This window comes from Meriones unguiculatus, chromosome 21 (assembly GCF_030254825.1).
Source record: "Meriones unguiculatus strain TT.TT164.6M chromosome 21, Bangor_MerUng_6.1, whole genome shotgun sequence".
NCBI lineage: Eukaryota > Metazoa > Chordata > Mammalia > Rodentia > Muridae > Meriones > Meriones unguiculatus.
In genome coordinates this window covers 32,093,439-32,116,255 of record NC_083368.1, presented here as the reverse complement: position 1 = coordinate 32,116,255, position 22,817 = coordinate 32,093,439, and the positions used below count along the sequence as shown (strand labels likewise).

Here is a 22,817-nt window from a genome sequence, read left to right as displayed (position 1 = left end):
TTCTGAGTAGAATAATAGTTTTACCAATTACCAAACGTGCAATGTTAATGTCCCTCACGACAATGTGCCTTAATCAAAGTATCTTTTGCATTATCTATGTTTCTTTCTTTCTTTAAATTCTTTTCACATTTATTTATTTACTTTGTGTGTTATTTTCTAATCAGCTTCAGCTGCCAACAGGACTTAGTCCGCAGTTATCTGAGGGCGTCTCAGTATGGGGGTTGCCTCTATCAAATTGGACTGTGAGTGTGTCTGTGAGGCATTTTCTTGACTGCTCACTGATGCAGCAGGCCCCAGCCTACTGTTAATGGTAGCATTCCCAGGCAGTTGTTCCTGGGCTTAGTATGAAAGTCAGATAAACAGAAGGCAGGAAGAAGCCAGTAAGCAGTATTTCTCCCCGATTTTGTCTTTGTGTTCCTGCCTTGCTGGGGTTTCTGTTCTGATTTCCATCTGTTCTGGACTATTACCCGTAAGATGTACGAAACCCCTTCCCACACAAGGTGCTTTTGGTCACAGAATTTATCGCAGCAAACTAGTGTGCATGCACCTGGACAGGAGCTTGTGTGTGGAGGTCAGACAGCTTTTTGCAGGAGTCAGTCTCTCTTTCCACCACATGGTTCCCAGTTGCTGACCTCAGGCTGCCAGGCTTGATGGCATGCGCCTATTAGCTAATCCACGATCTCCTCATCCCTTCATTAGGTGCTTGGGGTGCAAATGTTCACTGCACATACCTTTATCTTTGTGAATTACCCCTCTTACGAATGCATGTTGCTTTGTTACTGGATTTATTTGATCTGCCCTTAACAGTTTGAATGTGGTTGTTTACATGGTGGATCTTAGGATCCTTTTTCTTGTATCTTAGCAATATTGCCATAAGAAGGTGAAGCTTTGCAAACAGCATACAACTGAAACATACAGGTTTTTAATTTTTTTAAATTAATTTATTTTTATTCACTTTTATATCCTGAAATCCTTTTCTTCCAATGTCTACATTTTAATTGATGGGGTTAGGCCATTTACATTTATTATAGTTATTAAATGTGGAGTTGCTTACTATTTGCATTTCCCCTGAACACCTTGCAATTTAGTTTTCATTTATTTTGTTGGTTTTTATCTTCTGTATTTCTCAGGGGTTCAGTTAACACTCATTTTAATTCATTTTCTCTTTTCTTTTTACTCACTTTCCGCTGAGCTTTAGTATTTTCAATCCAATGAGGCTTGCTGTTCATTTTATATAGCCAAAAGAATGAAGAAAAATATTTAATTCATATGACAATGTTCCATATAGTTTTCTTTAGTTTCATGGTGCATTCCTGGGGGATATCATTGGCTAAAGTGCAGAGATCCCTATTCTCTCATTTCTTGTAGCTGTTTTGCAGATGCAGGTTCCTTTGTTCCATCCTCACTCACTGATGGACAGGATCCCTAGCTGAGAGTCCTCTCTCTTGCTGTGTTCACCCTCCTTTACACAGTTGGTGCCAATGGTGAGAGGCGAGCTGTCCCTTTCCATCCCTCGTGATCTTTCTTGTGCCCCTGTCCTTCCTTCTTCCTTTTCAACATCATTCAAGGTGGGCTGCCCTTTTTTTACATAACTTCAGCTCCACGGAGGTGATGCTTTCCAGCAGCCAACACTCCTTCAGCTTCCTTTGCTGTAGGCAGTGCTGTCAACCACACTGAGTCCACCTTTCTTCTTCTTTAGTGTTTTCTGGAGCTTCAAAGAAATGCCCATCGCTGTTCCTTTAGTTTCCTGACCCTCTCTTAGGCCTCCCCAGCACTGTTCTCACAAGCTTGCAAAGGTTTTCTATTGATCATGAGGAATGAGTCACCTGTGCTGTGTGGGAGTGTGGGAGAGAGGAATCAAGATCAGGCTGCTCAGCAAGGAAAAGGACAGTTCTCCTCCTGGTGTATCCCCACATGCACACAAGACCCAGCACATAGAGGAGCTCAAATCCACTGGCTGCCAGTTATTCCTGCCCCTCAACCACGGGTAGTTATTACTTGAGTGAGGAATCAGAGCCACCTGACAGCCCTTCCTCAAGGTAACGGGACCTTCCACCAGCCGCACGCCTCGGGCTGATGACATCATTCCAGCTTAGGACCACTCCATAGCTCCTCCTCCAGAAACCAGAGAAGCTGAGCTACCGTGGGTAATAATTTCAAGTCCCAGTCAGTGAAATCTTGATATTTCCCTTGATTCTCTCCCCTTACATGCTTCCTCCTTCTATTACAAATGGAATTAGACGACTCCAAACCTGAGTCTCCATAAGCAAACTTTCTGACACACTGCCACAAAACCAGAAAAGATTTAGATTAACCTACACATTTAAATGTCTGCTTTCATGAACAGATATATGTGGCTATCTATTAATTTTATAATTTCACACTATCACACACAATAATATTTTTAATGGAACTACAGGGTCAAAAGATCTAAGTGGATTTCTAGTCAAAAGACCTCAGTGGCTTTCAGATGCAAGTGCTGTATTTAGTCTTACATCTTTTTAACTCCATATAAGAACAAAGAATGTGCATTTGGGTCCAGGAGCTATGAAGCACAGAGGAGGCTGTCTGGTCCCTGAGAGCTGGCGTTACAGGAGGTTATAAGCTTCCTGACATGGGTGCTGGGAAATGAACTCGGGTCCTCAATTTATAATCTCCTAAGTATTCAGCTCTTTCATCAGATTTGTGCCATTAGAGCCTTAATAAATTTCCAGGACTAGTTTGTTACTCTGTAGAACCAAATTCACATTTGCTGATTATCTCTCTGTACTTCTCTTCTGAAACTGACTTCAGAAGGGACCGTTATTTCAAATCACAGCAGGGTGTCTGAAATTGATGGCCAGGACAGCGCTTAATACCTCCTCCGTGAAGAGACACCTACAAAGGAAACAAATTAAGGACCTACGGAAATCACATTGTGAGGAAGGATCCTGGCTGTGTGAGGCAAGTTTCAGAAACATATTATGTAACATTATTTGTAATCTTGTCCAATTTCATTTTTCAAAGCCCTCTTATGTTGTCAAGTTCAGTGATGACCCATCTGTACAGATAAACTGAGAAAGAACGGGGGCTACGACTGCAATAAGACCCCACACTCAGAGCAGCTCTGTCTTGCTTTCTTTTTCGCCCACCTTCCCTATTTCTGCCTTTCTTTTCTCACTGCTTCCTCCTAGAGCCTTGCTTGTTTCTCAAAATAATATCTTTACATCTATTGTGCGCGGCTGTGTTTTCCCCACAATTTCACAACACCAAATTCTTGTTGAATTTTCATCTTGAGTAAAAGTGGGGGTTTTTCCCCCTTGAAAAACTCTAACGTCACAGAAAATATTAATTCTTTAATTTGACCAATGCTATATGATGTTTAAAAGCCTCCAGATATCTTCTAAATAGGTTTCAACTTTGACAGTTTGTAGATTCCAGAATATATTTATGTATGCTTTCTCAACACACTGACAGTTAAATAAGTATCAATATTGGAAAGTAAGTGCTCTTTTTGAAATTAGCATAATGAATCTGTAACTGGAAAAGGACAGAGCCACTATTTCCAAAGGTGATGACAGAAAAATGGCATTTGACAGTGGAAAACAGCCAGCAATCTACCAACACGAGGACAGGTGACAGACACGACCCACTTTGAGGCTGCCAACCCAGCAGCCACTAGTTGTAGAAGGTGCCCAATCCTGTAGTTTCCGCTGCCATCAAAGCAAGTAAGTCTCCTGGTTGCCAAGTCAATCCAGAGACCCACATCAGAGAGTTCTGGAGCCAGTCTGCCCTTCTCTACACTGTCAAAAGTAACACCCTTCATAGATGCAGCTCTGTCATAAATTCACCATGTGTTATTTTCCCGTAGTTTGCATACAGATCAAAATCTGCAACATTTGCACTGGTAACTCAGTATGCTTCCTTCCTGTACAAAGTTAAGCCAACCACCCAGCAACATTTCAAATTCAATTCACCATGCAGGTTTGAAGTGAAACAATTGAGTACGGTAGGACATTTGGATTAGGATGGAGGAAAAAAAAAAAAAATATATATATATATATATATATAGTTTTGGGCTTTGAAGATTTAAAAAAAAATACAAAGGAAGGTTTTCCGTTCAAAAAGTTAACTGGGATGCAGGAAACTCCAGCATGAAGTGGCAAACTCAGACAGGGCATCAGTCAGTCGCACCAGGACCTCCCACTTTGAGAACGCAGAGAGTCTCCACTCTGATTTACAGGTGGTGAGTTTCATATAAAATCCGATTCCATCACGATAAAAATAGCATCTGAATCAAGGCAGAAATTCAAAGCAGGTTCATTTGATTAATCCTCCAGTGCAGTGGAGAGAAACTGTTTATAATGAAGAATAGAAGCCTTCTTTATGATATGAAAATGTCAACTTCTCCTAGGAAAGCCAAGAAGGGAGGCACACAACACATCTCTGCAAATTCAGTGTTGGGGAAGAAATTGGGTATTTACCATTTCCTGTCATCTTTTACGTTTGTTCTTGGCCAGCGGGAGAGATGCAGAGGTTGATACTTGATTCCCGGATGTAGTAATTAATATCCATAAAGCTCAAGGATCGGACCATATCTCAAGCCACAAACAACAGATACAATTTTTTCAACCCATACTCTGAAACTCACACTGCAGTATAAACAGTAACAACTCCAAGTGAGAACTCAGACCTGACTTGTTAGTGGATTCTGAGTACTTTCTGAGCTGAAATAGTATGAGTGAGAAAATCTGGGGTGATGAACTGGGGTGAAATGGAAAGAAAACAATGACTCATTGTTCTCTTGTGTCTGTGGTGGGATATGGTTTATACAGAATGAGAGCAAGCAGGCATCCTGAAGACCGACAGGCCTGGTACTCCCCTCACATTCTGTAATGCATGCTGCCGACATAGGTACAAGCTTGAAGAACAATTAATTGTACATGCCACGGTTCTACTCATTTCTGGGTCTTCCCTTAATGATATCCAATAGTATAAGCAAACACACACACACACACACACACACACACACACGAGAGAACTTCAGACTAATAAAAATGTGATTGTAGCTTAACCCTATGTTTACTTTTTATACGTGTGTGTGTGTGTGTGTGTGTGTGTGTGTGTGCGCGCACCAGTTTACATGCATGCACATGCATGTGGGGACCAAAGGTCAACACTGAGTGTCCTTCCCAGTTATCCTTATTTTCTGAGGCAGGGTCTCTTATTAAACCAGGAGTTCGCCATTTTGGCCAGACTGGCTAGCCAGCCTCAGAGATCCTTCTGTCTCTATGCACTGGCACTATATATAGGCACACTCAATAGCTACATTCTCTTCTTTATATAGGTTCGGGACTTCGTGTTGAAGTATGCCATCTCCCCAGCATACGCTTTGTGATTTCTAGGCACATAACTCTCTGAGCTATGTGAGTTATGTGAGACAGAGGTCATAGCGATTCCAAAACATAGGGCCAAAACAAATATACCATCATATGGACTTAAATCCCACACAGGCTTAATAATAAAGCTTTTTTGTTTCACAGGTGTCATTCAAATATGAAAAAGTAATACCAAGTTAGAAATACTTTAATAATATCTGCTTCCCCCCCCCCTTTTTTCTGGGACATGGACAAAAACTTCAATCCCCTACACATTCCTACTGCTCGGCCTCTCTGATTTCCCCACTGACACAAAACTGGACCACACTATTGGAACTTTTGGCCTCCACCTACCCCTTAAGAGCAGTTACCCTCTTATCCATCACTTGACTGCCTGCAAAGATCACGCGTCTGGGAGTTTTCACGTTCACACTGTGGCCGCACACACAATGACTACTCACTCTATCACTCCGAGATCAGATTCCTCTGTTAGATCAGCTTAACCGTGAGAACTGTCAGCATAGGAAGCAATATTGCATAGTTCAACAAGAAAAGCCCCACTGTTTCCAAGGGTTGTCCAAGTTTTCACAAACACGTTGTCACATTTACCGCCGTTTCGTGTATTTTCTGTGTCATTTGAGACACCTGTGACCAAGAAGCATTATTATTTTTTTTCATAAGTTAAAATGTATCTGGGGAATTCTTTATTTTCATCAGATTGAACAAAATAAAAAGGGTTCAGAAGTTTAACTGCACAAACACGGAGCAGCTACAGAACAAACACCGCCGTGGAGCACTGAAACCTAAGCGGCAGTCTTAGCTATCATCCTCGACACGAAGGAACTAGGAAAGATACAGTGATGAGCACTTCACTCTCTCAGGAACACTGAATGATTTGCCCTTTCCTAAAGAGCGATTTCCCTGAAGTTAAAATTAACCCTCGCGTTGCAAACCACTTCCACTCCTCCCGTTCACAGTCTAGTCCATCTTGTGCCTGTTTGCTACAGGAACGACCCACACAAAGGCGGGCACCGCGCAAAGGCTGAACACGTGGCTCTTCTCAAATGCACGCACGTCACTGGGAACTTCTGCGGGATCTGCAGGTGCATGGCGATGGGGGGGGAGGACAACAGTGATTGTGCTCCTGGCCCAGACTTGAGGCCATTTGGGGAAGAAGTTCTAGAAGACTTGATAGCACCAGAGTTGGTTGGTTGATTGGTTGGCTTTTTATCTGGCTTGAAAGGCTACTTTTAATGGTGTCAGAGGCTCATTCCATGTTAACTATTTCATGCTTTATTACACAAGCACTACAGATACAGTGAGGAGAACCCCACAAAACACACCATAAGAAGGCTATGTGGCTTTTTATGTCTTCTGACCAAGAATAAAGATTTAAAATCATATATGTTATTATTGTTGGCCAAGACTTAAGCCAACCTCTTTCTATATAAAACTACATTAATATCTTCCAAGGGCTAATATTAACCGTCAAATTGACACCTAGGACAGATAACTCTGGGAATGTCCATGAGAGACGCTCTTTGTTACTTTAATTCTTGTGGGAAGACCCACATTTATTGCGTGTGAGACCATCCCCTGCTCTGGGGATTGTGGGCTGTAATAATTGCAGAGGGTGAGCTGAGCGCTGCCGGGTCTGCATTCTCTGCTTTCTGCTCTTAACTGTGATGGAACATGACTAGCTCCCCCATGCTCCTGCCAGAGAGACTCCCCTTCAGTGATAGGCTGTAACCTGGAATTGTGAACCGAAATAAGCCCCCTTCACCTTAAGTTGCTTTTGTTGGGGTACTTATCACAGCAACACAAAAGGAAACTGATTAGTAGTTAATCCTTCCATACAAGCAAATATGAATTCAAGGTCAATGTCTCCTTTATCGTAGCTGCATCTCCCAATAATGCCTGAAGAAACACGAGACAAGCAAGAGTTGCACTGTGCTCAGAGTCCTCCACTCTAGGGGGTACCTTTTCAGACGCACACACACCACACAAACATATACATATGTATACACACCACACATACACAGCAGATACACATGTACACAATACAACACACCTGTGCACAACAAATACACATACACACACACACACACACACACACACACACACACACACACACGTACACAGTGGGGAGAGAGAAAAAGAGAGAGACAGAACACACCACGGTAACAAACTCCACTGCAAGTTATAATCCCGAGCCACAAGTCAAGAAATTCTTGGTTCTAAAATTTTAGCAGCATTTTGGCATACAGTTTTGTTGTGTTCAATTCAAAATGGCAAAAAAGTCAACCCATAGCAACGCGGTGTGAATTGAACACTGATAAGCTCATGGATATACGGCCTTTAAATCACAGCACAATTTCCAAAGTCAGGGAAAAAGACATGCTGCACCATGCGACAGGCCCAGCGCATCGGGAAACAGACACGCCTGTGTTTAGAGACAATGCAAACAGATCAATACCCCAGGCGGGAGAGGAGAGGGCAATGAAAACCAAACGCTAACTTTGGTGGATACCAAACTGAGATTTCAAGAGACTAGCACTTGATTGGACTGAATAGGAAGGAAGAAGGAAGTTATACACTACAGCACAACTCAGGACAAAGTGTGCCGTCCTGGCCTACACATCTCAGTCCCATGACCATCACCACAGGCCCTGGCAAGACATCATAAAAGGTACCTAGGACTGGACAGGCCACACTTACCTAATGCCCGAGCTGACCATACTGACTTATTGTATTGTTCAGCATGCTGAACCCAAACTGGTTCCCCTCCACCTACACACACCCTCCTTTGCAGTGACTACAGATGATAGAACTCTTTCACTGTGCCTTGATGGGCAAGATCTTCCCAAGACATATAATCTAATGAGAGCAATTATGGCTTCAGCCTAACTCTCTAAACACGGTGGAAAGACCAGAGAATACCAGGTTCTACATGCTTGCATTTCTCTCTTGCTCCAGGTTACTCCAGCTACTGCAACATTCAGAGGCTATGGCGATAAAAATGATTCTTGTTTATGTCAAGTCACACAGAACAAAATCTTATTTAATGACTTTGGGGAGATGCTTTTCCCGAATTTTTTTTTTCTGAAAAGAATTCTCTAAATCTCCTTTCCACTAGCAAATTAACTTTGTTACAGACAATAACAGCAACTTCAAAAGCATTCAGGGCTCCTATTTCACCCTTAAAAACTGTTTTTTCCTCATCAGAAGCTGCCAACACTGGTGCTAGATTTCACACAAGTATTCTACAAATGCTTAACTCAAGACATTTGAAGGTACGATTTACTATGAGAACTACGTGAGTGAAGAGATAGGTTGCATATTACATATTTTATGACTTTTGAATTCGCAAGGTAAGTTCAGTTTGCTACCGCTCAAGAGAGTAGTCAAGAAGTCACACATAAAAAATAGACTTCTCTGTTACTAATTAAAATTATCCAGAAATTTTGCATTCCTGTCACTACCACTGGCAACAGAAGAAATGAAGTTGTATCTGGTGTCTAGTTAAAAAAACAACCTCAGTGTGTAGTGAAGGAGGTGGGGCTGTCTTGCCCTGTGCTAGGTGACTGGTACCAACCACACACCCAGCCTTTGCCTCCACCACAGTCAGCTCCTGAGAAACATGGCAACCCTCCCCCATCAGCATCCTCAACCGCCTGCACAGATGCACCTGACTGCCACCGGCTTGCATTTTCTTTTCTAAAAATGTCACCTAGCTTCATGTGCACTATACAGACTGTGTTGAAAACATCCATAATTTGGCTTCTACAAAGGTGGCTGATTCAATGAACACTATGGAAGTAATCCTTGCCAAATTGTAACGGTGAATGCCACCTTCAGGAATTCTGAACTCAAGGCTTTGTTTGACTTAGCTGTGAAACTGAAACTGTAGATGTGGCCTCAGGTCTCAAATGCCAGGCCTTCTCAATCCTGATACAACACTACAGTGCTTTTGGAATCAAATTATGCATTGGCTGTTTCCCTCTGTGTTCATTTTCCTATATTTGTTCTTAGATTCCCCCATGCCCGCACCACCATGGCCTCGGATTCCCTTTATCTTCAGGTGTTTCCAGGTGTCGAAGGCAGAAAATCTTCAAGTAATGATTAGAAGGACATCAGATATATATCTTGATTGTTGTGAAAACGTTGCATGCAGCATTTCTACTATAGTAAAATCTTTTTACCAGAGAGTAATAAGAAAATAACAGTACTAAAGGGAAAAATTGCTGTTCAAACCAGCTTTTTAAAATTGCTTTTATCTGATCAAATTCCCTTCTCCTTGTAAAGACTTCCAATAGCATCTTACCAGAGCTTAGACCTGGCACAATAGGCCTTTGATAGAGCGCTCCGACTCTACCCCAGCTCTGCCACGCTCTGGGAGCACTCACGTCGTGCAGAGCCTCTCTGTGACCTCCAACACGCGTGTCCTGTCAGACTGCTGCTAAGTTACCCCTATGCCCTGTTCTCACTACCTCTGGGTCTTACCAAGTCCCTCCTCAGCTTCAGATGTCAACAGAGCCATTTCATTTGGTAACCTTCTCTGGTCTAGATGCTTGAAGTCAGAAGCGCTGTCTACCAGTTCTTCTGTGCAGTGTTGCTGAGTCATTCTACCATAATTACCATAAGTGACCTGCTTCAACCTGCCAACCTTATTAGTCAGTGTATTCTTATTCTCTCCACCTGGTGCTGAGGTTAAGTTTACAGAGTATGCACGTGAAGTGCTGCTTGGATTACAGGAACATCAACAAGAAAAAGAAGGACTGAAAATATTCTATAAATCACTGTAAGGAGCACAGGTCGTAGCAATAACCTCTGCTGTAGACTGGTCATTTCGTACACTGTGTTTGGTCCAGCCTGGATAGGTTGACAAAATAAGTTTGCTGTCCACTTGATATTACTTGACAAGCACAGTGCAGTTGTATATTTCACGTAAGTAAACGTAAAGAAAGCTCCTGTAATGACATAATAGCGCTCCTTTCATGCACTGGAAAAAGATGCACTTAGTTACTTTTCTATTGCTGTGGCAAAACAGCATAACCAGTGGAACTTAGGTTTAAAAAGTGTTTAATTTGGTGTACAGTGTCAGAGGGTTAGAGTCTAGGATGGCAAAGCAAAGAAAGGCATGGTGGTAGAAACAGATGAGAGCTCACATCTTGGTCCATAAGCAGGAAGCACAAAGAGAATGTACAAGTCTTTTGTGAGCTCTAGCCCACCACCGTGACACACCTCCACCAACAAGGCCACACTTCTAATCCTTCTCCAACAGTTCCACCAATCAGGGCTCAAAGATTAAGCCATTTGCCTATGAGGACAATTCTCATTCAAACCAGCACAGTCACTAAAAATGAATCTTAATTCTTTTTATGCACAGTTAAAATTAGCATGGAAATGGCATTTTTTTTAGAGCTCGGTCACAAACTAGAGTGGCATCCTGACATGGTACCCAGCAGGACATAAGCTCACCAGCAAGATGGTGGCTTAATTTGACAACATGTGGATCACAGAAGAGCCAGAGGATATGGAGTATGCAACCTTTCTATTTTTTGTTAGGTACTAACAGATCTGAGAATTATAAATAAGGTGTTTAACTCTAGCTTTTCTAGAAAGCCTGCTCACACAGGCCTTACGATAGATATAGATATAGGTAAAGTTTACATAGCTGGAGTACACAGCTGACCTTGAAATAAGCATGATTGCCATGGCTTTCAGCCCTCCACTCCCCAGGCAGCAAAGACAATTATACCTTGCATTCACCGGAGTTCTTAGTGTGTGATCCATGAGTGAATACTTGAATGTCACCTAAAAGTCCAACAACACTTTGACTGCACATAACAAAGTAACAATTATGAGGCACTTAGAAGTTATCAATGCACAGGAAGTTCTTTGAGTCCACCAATGCATAAACAGAACAAGAAACAGGATAGGAAGGACATGGGAGAAGCTGTTACAGTGTGGCCATAATTCCTGGGAAAGAAGTAACGTCAGAAACCAAACTGTAACCATTCCAAAAGCTGTACTCGAAACCCAGGAGTCATCCTGCCAGTAGGGAGCCAGCTCCTTGGAGCTGCTAGCTCATGACTTCACTGGCTCTGTCTGGTTTCCCTTTTTCCATATCACTTTAAATGCAGAGTCCTTGACTGACAGATCCAAAGATATGCTGCAGGGCAAATATTCCAAATGATGTACTTTTCCTTTGGCCAAAAAAAGAGTATTGAAAATCACTGCAGTCAGAACATCTCTTCCTGTCTCTGGCCCTCTGATTCTCTAATTTGTTCTCATGGATTTTGAAAGGGCAGACACTAAATTTCTGATACTTTACCACTAAGAAAATGAGGAACAAAGAAATAAAATGGACAGTAATTCAAGGCAGCAACAAAGTATCAGCAGCCAGTCTTTGGTTCCAAAGACCTTCTGAAGCTGCAGCTTCCAATTCAGAAAGTAACAGGCAATGCTTATGATGGGCAGACAGATTCTTTCATAAGAGGAAAAGAATGCAGCAGACTGTCATTAGGAAAAACCCTAAAGGACCAAACACAGTCAACAAATGCAAACAACTATTCTCTTTGTCTAAGATTCAAACATTCATGATATCTTTGAAGTGAGGATATGCTTGACGTAGGAGAGATGGTCAACAGCTATCAAAATTTAAAATATTGCTCCAAGCGCTTCGGGCAGTATTTCTCCAAGGACTTCATCCTGCGCATACAGGAGCAGAAATAAGCAGGGATATTAACAAGAATGTTCACTATTATGCTATCCATAAATAGCGAAAGGCTGGAGATAATCTAATTTACCATTCATTGTGTTCTGTTTAATAAAGTGTGATACAAACATATAACAGACACATGGTCTAGAAACTTAACAGTGGGCAACAATTCTGAAAGTACTAGAACATGAATAAGATACATCAGAAGGAGGAAAAGCCTAGAACACTAAAGACTGAGGAAAGTAAGCTTTACCTACTCTGCATGCTATAGGTAAAGCTTACCTGTGTAGAAAAACAGAGAGCAGAAAGGTTGGTGTGGAAGAGTAGAGATTGCCCTCATTATTCATTGTTTTGTTTCTTTAGACAATTTAGTGTATCAAACAAACATAGTGAATGGAAACAACAAGGAACTTAAATAAAGCCTTGGGGAATCATATTATTTTATGTTTATCTAAACTTCCTTATATACTGTGTGTGTACCTACATGTATAGTTTAAATGAAGTTATGTCACTTGGGAGGACAATGCTCCCCTCAAGAGCCATAGACTATTAAAACTCCAGCACCAGACATGAGACACCTCCACTCAGGTGAATGTCAGGGTAATCTACATGATTCCCAAAACAATAGAGGCTATTGCTTTTACACTCGGTTGCCTCTCAGAGGCTGAAGGTCAGTCCCTACTGCTGAAGACACTGCAGACTTAGAAAACAGGACACACATGGTTTGAGATGGATCTAACCTGAAAGACTCTTTCCCGAAGTTTAGTCTCCATAGTGCCAAGAGGGGGAAGCCATCAATGCAAGTTGCCAAGGGAGGGAAGCAGTTAATGGTCCTATGTAGCTGTGATGCACATGAACCACAACGTTGATGGGACTGACATGACAGTGTCCCTAAAGGTCCATCTGTGGTATTATTATCTTAGCAGTAAACAACAGTTACTTATTACACTTAAGGCCCACTCAAGAGGGGAACTCGTGGCTGTTTTAACAACCTAGGCAACCACCCAGGGTTGGTGAGGCTGTGGATCTTAGGACTGAACCGGCTACTGCGTTTAACACCAACAGCGTAGCCCCTAGCTGCATTCTAAATCTTATCCTGAGTCCCACAGATAAGTGCAGATTTCACCCCTCATATAATAAAGCAAACGGTGACTATTATGAAAAACCACAACTCGACCCAAGAGATACATCTTCAGCATACTTCCTGCACATGAGGCTCAGGAAACATTGTGGAGGAGGGCGATGAAAAGATTCCAAGAGCCAATGAACCGCGAAGTTTGCTGTGAGAACCTGTCTCCTAGAAAAGTCTGCCTAAACAAGACCTGAACATAACAATCAACAGATATTATGTTAATGCAGACGGGGAAGAGCTCACGGAGTCCTACCCCTAGACAAAGAACTACAGGCAAATAAGGCTGGGCGAGAAAGTTAGAGTTAGCTTCTGCCAAGGCTGGGCCCACTAATTGGTTACCCATTACGAAGTGGTCGGCCCTGAAATCATATACATACAAACAACAAAAAAAGTGGACTCAGCAAATTCTATGTGTGTATGTGTGCTCATGAGCATGCAAATGTGCATGTGTAGATAATACATTATATATTGAAACATATAACATTTATGCACAAATATATAAATATTATATTATTATAGAATATGCATACACAAATAGATAAATGGTACAAATATCAGAGAGATGGGAGGGAGGAAAGAATGAAATGATGTAATTGAATTTAATTGAAACTTTGCTATATTTGTGATTTTCTAGCTAGAAAGACATGAAAAGGTACAACAAATGTTGGTGTTCTTTTTAAGAGACTGGGACTGGAGGGATGGCTCAGCATGCCTATCAGACTGCTCCCAACTGCCTGTGACTCCAGCTCCAGCACATTCAACATCTCGGTCTCCTGAATACAGCCTCAACATTCATCCCCCTGCCCCAGAAACACTCAGAGGAAAACACTTCCTAAAGAAGGCCTTTCCTCCTCGTAGAACACAACAATAAATAACGCTACACATGAGGTAGCTACGGTGACAGCACCCAAGGACAATCCCAGGTGATTCCTTTGGTTTCACTCGCCATAAAAACACTTTAGGAAGTATAGCAGGGAGCCCTGCTTCCCTAAGTAAGATAAATCAATTGAAGGAAAAATAAATTAGCATTGCTGCCATGCCACCCCCCAAAAAAAATCTTCTAATGGGAAGAAGAAGAAGAAGAAGAAGAAGAAGAAGAAGAAGAAGAAGAAGAAGAAGAAGAAGAAGAAGAAGAAGAAGAAGAAGAAGAAGAGGAAGAAGAAGAGAAGAAACTGAGAAATAAGGTTCCACTTTTCCTTCTTCTAAATATAGATTCTGTGTGTATCAATCAACCAGAAAATTCACCTGCTCAGACAAGGGTGAGGAGAGAGAGGAAGCAGAAATACGAGGGGCTCTCCAGGAAGGCTGTACTCCAGCCTTCCATCACTGTGTTCCATTCAGGTCTCATGGACATTGTTCACCAGCCTCAGTTTGTCACCTCATAGAGAATGTGAACAAGATGTGAGTGTCTAGAAGAGTCATCCAGTAGACATTCATAGAATGACCTTTGTGTATAAAATGGTCTGAAAGCACTTCTGTGAGACAGACAGCTTTAGATAGCCAGTAACGGCTAAAATCCAGACGAGAAGCGGGCACCCTAGCTCAGTAATGTTAACACTGCCACAGAGCATAAAAGAAAACAATTTTCTTATTTTAGAAAGGAAATATAGAGATCATATTAACTGAAATAAAAATGTGCCTGTCTAATAAAAAGTTAGCATTGATCTGTGCCTGTGTCATATCATATCAATAATATACTTTATTATAAATCCTAGAGGAAAGTATTTTGGATATATATTCAAGTTTGAGTTGCACTGAAGAAGATCATTGCTTCTCTCCCTACTCCCAAACAAAACTTATTCCTGAGACATAGCACATTCAGAATTAGACATCTTCTACAATTCTGGTTTTAAGTTATTATTTCTTTTAAGTAAGAGACAGGTTATAAAAGAAATTCAAATAAGGAGCATAAAATTCTGTAGTAACTTTAATAAAAAGGTTCTCCTTTAGCAAATTAATGATTTTAAAGAAGCAGCTGTGTGTGTGTTGTGGCATATAACTATATTCTAAATATGCAGGAGGCTGAGAAGGAGGATCCCAAATTTCAGGCTGGCCTGGGTAAGATAGCAAAGTTCTGGACAGTCCAAGCTACTGTCTGAATCCTTGACTCAAAGAAAAAAAGTGAAGAATGAAATGAAAGTTTAAATTGGAAGGATAAACTTCCTGATGTTCAAGACGATTTAACAGGAATTACATAATGTATTTTCCATAATTGAAAACCCTCAAAAATAGCTGATTGAGATTTATAGCTTGGAGATATCTGCAGAGAAATACTTGCTTATAATATTAAATGAAAGCAAACCCCTTCTAAAAAGCTAAGTATAAACATGTACTTTGTTTCACTATAATTAATGCCTAAGAGGAAAACCAAGAGCTTCCATGATGGATGCATCTCTCTTGTGGTTGCCTTAATGTTATAATTTTAGCACTAACACTCAGGTAAGAGCTGCACAGATATGGGGAAGGGAGAATATCTTTCCTATAGACTTCTATACATTTCCTTTCACCTATAAATCATTTAAGGAAGGACCTCTGGTATTCGCAGCTAAAAATGTGCCAATACCCATGAGAAAGTGAGGGTATCTCATTGGTCTTTTGTTGTCAAAGCTTCAGATCACACTGGTTGTAAACCTGAGGCTTAGGAAGGAAATCTAGTTCTATCTCTCCCATCCTTTTCTAATGCGTAAAAAATAGGAGCCAAAGATAGAAATGGATAGTTTTCTATCTGGAAGGTCTAAGAAGATAATCTCCCTTTATTTCAAGGCAGAAGAAACCTAGCCTGGGGATTTACAGGCCACCATCTGAGTCTATGGCCAATTATCTTTACTATCTGGTCCGAACCAAGACAACAGAACCCAAAAGAGAGCCTGCAGACTACACTCATGAGCCAAGCCCTTTCCTTGTGAACCTAAGCTTGCTTTGTTCCTCACTCAGCTTCCCCACTAAATCACCTGTAAAGCCAAGAAGGCACCTGACCAGAGCCAGGGTTTACAGAAAACACCTTAGAATCCCCTCTCTAATTTCCAGGTCTACTGCATTTCCACGGGTCAGCACCCTCAAGGCTCCAGCATTAATAAGCAATCGGCTATTGAAGGCCTTTACTAATTTTTCAAAAAGAATCTTTCTGAACTCCGCAGAGCCCATTATTGCTCTGCTGTATGCCTGCAACTAAGGGCACTCGACGGAGCAATGGGAACTATTTAACGACAACACTAAAATCATCATTCAGCCTCCCTATATAAATACCATAGAAAGCCCTAACATTTCCCTTGCAAAATGTCCACGGTGCTGCGCTAGTGGTAAATTGTGACAGGATATAGCAGGAAAAATTTCACCAAGCTACACAAATCATATCAAGGACTGCATTACCTAGGGCAGAAAAAAAAACAAAACAAAACAACAACAACAAAAAAGCATCCAGGTTCAATCCAGGCTATTAAACGCCAGTGTACAATAATTTTAAAAAGGATTTACCCCGTTAGTCCCGGGGCTGTAGCTCAGTGCACGTGGCCCTAGAGTCAATCCTTAGCACTGGCCCCTCCCACATCCGTGCAAAAGGATTTCTCCCCCCTCATCTGTTACTCTTGACATCTTACGTTACTGGGCCGCAGTCCTCACACTTGATGAACTGATGAATAAATAAGCAGTGTTGCTGAGGTACGGAAGTTATGTTTGCTGTCAGGGTTGCGCATTTTTCTTTAGGCTGTGACAAATGAGAGCTGTGAATAATAACACAGCTTAACACAGTAATTTTAATGTCTGAAAACTCAGGGGCTTTCATTTTAGACAGAAATCGTGGGATCTGGTCTAACTGTGAAAAGAAATATACTTATTCAGAAACACACACACACACACACATGCATGCATACACGCACACTTTCCGGTATCTCTATTAGTCTGAACTTTAATAAGCATGCAGTGTGGATGAAAATGTAGACTCTCCAGAATTTCCACAATACAATGTTCGGCAAGCTTTTTGATGGAGACTAGTTCCTCCACACATGAATGTCCGTGACCTGTCTCACTTTTTCTTTTCAATAGTAAGCTCAACTATTTGATAACAGAAAAATATAAAAGGGCAAGCTAATGAAACAAGAGGGGAGTAAGGAGATTGTGCGCTGGACCATTTCTCAGTTAGAATTCAAGCAATTCTTCCAGAGCATCCACATGATCCAGTCCTGAAACCTCCACATTTTCCGGTTCCCATCCACCAACACTACCCAACAAAGCAATGGAAAGGAAAGAGCACCATTACACACACAAGGAAATACTTCCAGTCTTCTCCCTGTGTGCCCAAGTGACACACTTAGTTTTAAGACCAAAGCAGGTCCTGGTTTGTTCGATTTAAAGAAAACTGATATAAAGCAATATGGTTTTGTCTCAATGGATCATTAACATTCCCAGCTTCAAAGGACAAGATGAGCCCTGCTCATCATTTGGTTCCTTGCGGTCACTCTGCTGATCTCCACACTAAGAAACATGGTCACTATCTTTTTCACTCATTTAAGATAAAGTTGGCTCAAAAAAGAAGACAGGAGGCCAGCAGATTCAGGTGGCAATGACAAAGCAACAAGAGAGCGAGTCCTTCCTAGAAGGAAAATACATGTGACCTGACCTTGAAGCAGGTCAAAGTTGGAATGACAATTGGCTTAAGTCTGACCCTTCATTCTTTTTATCTTTCTGGGTATTGACACAACAGGCATGCAGGAAATGCTGAACTGAGTATTCTGGTAAACAACCTGTGTCAAGACAGAGAGTAGGTATATAGGACCTCTTGGTGCTAAGAAGCAATTTCAATTGAAAAAAATAAATAAATAAAGACTCAATAAACAAAAACATTTAGTAAGAATCCTACTTTTCTTCTGAAAGAGAACTGCACATAAAATTCTTCTGTTCATAAAAATAATATTCAAAAAACCAATAGTTTATACTGGAAATAGGAAGGCAAGCATAGTCACCAAGAATGCCACTCAGAAATCTGAAAATTAATGAGAAAACACACTTATTTGCTCCTTCCTTGTAATATCCATCTTTCATAAGGCTGTTCTACAACTTCCTGATGCATAAATTTACCATGTTTCTGAATCTTAGAAAACACACACACACACACACACACACACACATAGCAACAAAGAGAGAACATTAAAATACTGTATTTGATGATGGCAGAGGGAGGGAGGTGAGGGTTTTCAAGATTGGGCCATGACTAGAAAGCCATGCTGCTAGGAGCCCCACATTGTAAAATCAGAGCTGTGTTAGAGAGATAAATTGACATTTAGGAGCACTGGTTATTCTGCCAGAGGACCAGGGTTCAGTTTACAGCCCCCGAATAGTGGTTTACAGCCTTGTGTACTCAAGTTCCAGGACACATGATGCCCTTGTATGGCCTCCACAGACAACAAGAACACAAGAGGTAAGTAGATATACATGCTGGCAACCATATACATATAAGTAAATAAATACATATTTTTAAAACAAAAGAAAATGCAGAACACCTGATTCTGTCTAATCATGCTAACTACTTTGCATCTATCAAGAGGCACAAGCAAAACAAGTAATAACAGAAGGCTGTAAGCTGTAGTCTCAGTTCTATGCTATTTACTACACAACCACCAGTAAGCTAATTAACCAACTTCTAGGACAGAAGTTCTACATCTGTGAGTCATGACCTGCCTGGGAGTCGAATGACTCTATCACAGGAGTCACATATCAGACATCCTGCACATCAGATATTTACATTACAATTCGTAACACTAGCAAAATACAGTTATGAAGTAGCAACCAATACAATTTTACGGTTGGGGCTCACCACAACAGAGGGACTGTATTAAAGCACTGCAGCACTAGGAACATTGAGAACCGCTGCTGAAGGATTTATTTGATTTGATAGGAAGTGAAGATTCTTCACTTCCTAAGTAAATGGCTGAGACAAGTCTTAATAGTTTATCATTCAAACTTCCGACAAGACTTTCTCAGTGACCATGAGCAAAGTTGTTGCCACAAAGGGAATTTTACCTAATGCATGTTATAAAATTTGCATCATAGTAACGGCAAAAATTCGATATACATTTGCTCAAGGTATAGAATCTTTATCTTCATTTTGATCCATCTTGAAAGTGACTACATCGGACAATGTTCAATAAGTCTCGTGGTAGTAATGTTTTATGAAACTAGAGACTATCATACAGAGAACAGATGGAACCCACATATTCTTCTGAATCTGTGTGTCCAAGCACCTTAAGGGACAAAGGATTTATTTTGGTTCACAGTTTACAGTTACAGTCCACCAAGGCAGGAAACCACGGCAGCAGGAACTTGAGGCAGCTGGCCATGCTGCATCCACAGTAATGAAGCTACGAGGAATGAACTCATGTGTGTCACTTTCTTATAAAGTCCAGGATTCTCCCTGAGTTGCTTTTGTAATGGTGTTTTATCGCAGCAGCAGGGAAAGCAACCAAGAAACCACACAACACTGAGAGGGTTCATAAATGTACACACTAAAAAGCAGTGAGTCAGAATCCTTGTGTCTACAAGGAGCTCATTTTTCAAGCTTCCCAGAGATTCTGCTATATTTTAATTATGACACTATTCCTTTAGGAGGAACAAACCATTTAAGTTTCTGCTTTAGCCCAGGAAATGTTCTCACCCATAGTCAAAGAGCCTTCCTAACTTATTAATTAACCTAATCATAATAATTTCCTGTAGCCCAAACTTCCCAGTAGATCCTGTCAAACTGACAGTCAAAAAAAAAAATCAAATCTGAGGACTGTGGCTTGCCAATACACTCCCCAGATGCACCTCCAGAGACTTCCATTCTTCACATGACAGGAAATACTTGGTGAATGATTTCTCCAATGGTTATTAGCAAAGAGGTGGTTCCAATGACAATAAAGATTGGTTGCAAGCAGCCCATCTTTAAAGAACATGGGTGAGATTTAAAAATAACAGTGGATCACGTGACACTCTATGACACAATTGATACTATCTGGGCCTGGTGATTCTGAATTCCATAATCTCCCTGTTCTATTTCTCCTGAAGCCAAAGGCATGGTCACAGCATGGTTAAGGTCAAGGGGAGGGCTATGGAGGTGAGAGGCATCCCACGGCATGTGTGGATTCACTGGATATAACTAAAGTCATCAAGCTTGGCAACAAGTGCCTCTACCCACGGAGGACCTGGCCAGCTCCCCCAGTTTAGGAATTCATATTAAATCTGAGCTCACTTCCCCACAGGCTAACAGTAACAGGATAAATGCTTCGTGCCCTGAATAGCTCTTCATACACGAGGGCTTATTTCATCCTAAAAGACACTTCAATTTGGAGCCCTGCATTTCTTTTTTCCACTGATATTTTTTAAATGCAATTTTACTTAGGGGATTTTCAGGTCTATTTCTTTAGAACATACTTATCTTACTTTAAATACTGTGAATTTTACTATAAATTACTCTGTGCATAAAATGATTTTATAAATGGCAGTGTTTAATGTGACTTCTTTGCCAGAGATGACAACTTACTTTAGCAACTATAAGTCTTCCAATCATTTCAAGTATTCCATCTTGTTCTTGGCTTTGAGATTATACTAATTGTTTTCAGGTTTTTCTTGACATAAAAATGTGAGACAGAAGAAAACTCAAGTCAACAAGCTAAGGGTATGATCACAGTTATTTTAACTCAGCCTTCCTAGTGTAGCTTACAAAAGACTCCTTTGACCATGCCATCACTGGGGCTAGATTGTTGAAGATCAGTTAGCCATTATGCAGAAGGCGTGGTCCGTGGAATCAAAGACCAGGATTTGAAATGCCACACACCCATATGAACTGAAAACTGCTCATCATTCATTATTTATAGGGGCCTGTTATTATTGGGATACTACGATGCAGCTATGAGCCAGATAGGCAAAGCCTCTGCTTGTCCACTGCACTTTCCTTCTATATAGGAGCCGTTCTTCCTTCACTCAACATGTACATTCGCTTTATATGCTGCTGAACACATCAGTGCCGAAGCCACTGCAATGTACTTTTAATGATAAATAATTAAAATGTGCGAGAAGACTGGCAACTGGTAAGGACAAAACTTTCTAGTGAAGAGACCATGAAGTGACTGGGAGTAGTAGGTCAGGAAGAGGGCAGAAAACAGGAGGAATAAATCAGAATAAATCAGAAAAGATGATCAAGGAACACCTCTGAAGAAGCAAAACCTTGTGCAGAGATGGAACTGACGAGGGGGAGAGATATGCTAACAAGTGATGGCAGGAAGGAGAAGGGTGGAGCAATATACATTCAAAGGTCCTGAAACAAAGCTGCATAATCAACAAACAGCACTGAGGACAATCTGGCTAAGGACTCAGACTGACGGGATAGCCAGAGAGAAGCCCGTGATCTAGAAATGCAGGCAAAAATTTCCAATTTAGTCTCTCACGAGGGGGTCACTGGGGCACAAATTTAGCCACTGTGTGTGTGGGGGGGTGGTTAATATTGATAAAATAACATTCTGACTTACATTTCAAGATGGAAAAAACTGTTATGTAGTAGGAAGACTACAGAGATGAAAGAGTCAAGAGCTATTTAACCATTGAGCCCAAACTAGAAATGTTGGTAGCCATGGATCTGATAAGAGGTTTCCAGATGTGTTCCTAAGGTGAAACCAACAGAATTCAGTGATAGACAAGATATGGGAACTGAAAGGGGCCAGCCAGCTCTAACAATGTCATCAAAAGTTGTTCTTCAGACCGAAACTTCATTGAAAGGCTATATTTCTATTTGAAAGTCAGTCTTGTACTTAAATGATTCACTCATTTACAAGATAGATGTCATACAAGAACTCAAATGTTCCGCAAGGACATAATTTATCATTCCTTAATGCATCAAGCTCATGGTCACCATTCAGTCTGTAAGTCATTAAAGCTGGCAGTTGGTTATTGCCATGGAAAGTGAGACATAATGTCAGACAGAGGATTAGTAAAGAGGGAGAATTCAATAGAGCACAGTCATCTCCTACATGAAAATTCCCTGTTGTGTCCAGAAAACAGTTTCATGCAACGAAAACAGTTTCTTATACTTACCCACCACCTCTCACTCTTTACAATCATTTAATGATGCTCTTCTCCAAGGATACCTGAGACTTGGGAGGAAGGTATGAATATAGGTGCCCCAATCAGAGCTGAGCACTATGCAGTGTCTTCTCCTCTGCATTGAGAACAGTAGTGGGTAGCTGTTCATCTACTGAAACATAAATAGATACAGATAGATAGATAGATAGATAGATAGATAGATAGATAGATAGATAGATAGACAGACAGACAGACAGACAGACAGACAGACAGACAGAATGCTTTACTGACAATAGTTGAGAGACTTGACAAGAGTTGAGAGATGTAATATTCCATGGGTAATGTAATAAACCATAAGCAGTCAGTTTAACACTTACTGAGTCCAGTAGGCAGAATAATATAGTATTAGGCTCTCCCCTAGAATATATGACTTGTCTAGCCACAAGTTCTTGGTCCCTGAATTGGTGCCAGATATGAGAGGTGGGCACAAGGACATGCTCTTAGCTGAGGAGCTACTGACAAGTGAACATTGCTGGAAGGGAGTAATTTACTTTAA

The 22,817-nt window shown here is 41.1% G+C and overlaps 1 protein-coding gene across 9 annotated transcripts in view; it reads right to left on the bottom strand.

Annotated features, from left to right (window-relative positions):
- The window catches only part of Cdk14 (cyclin dependent kinase 14), a 537,826-nt gene that overhangs the window by 291,040 nt on the left and 223,969 nt on the right, over window positions 1–22,817 (bottom strand). The window lies entirely within an intron of this gene.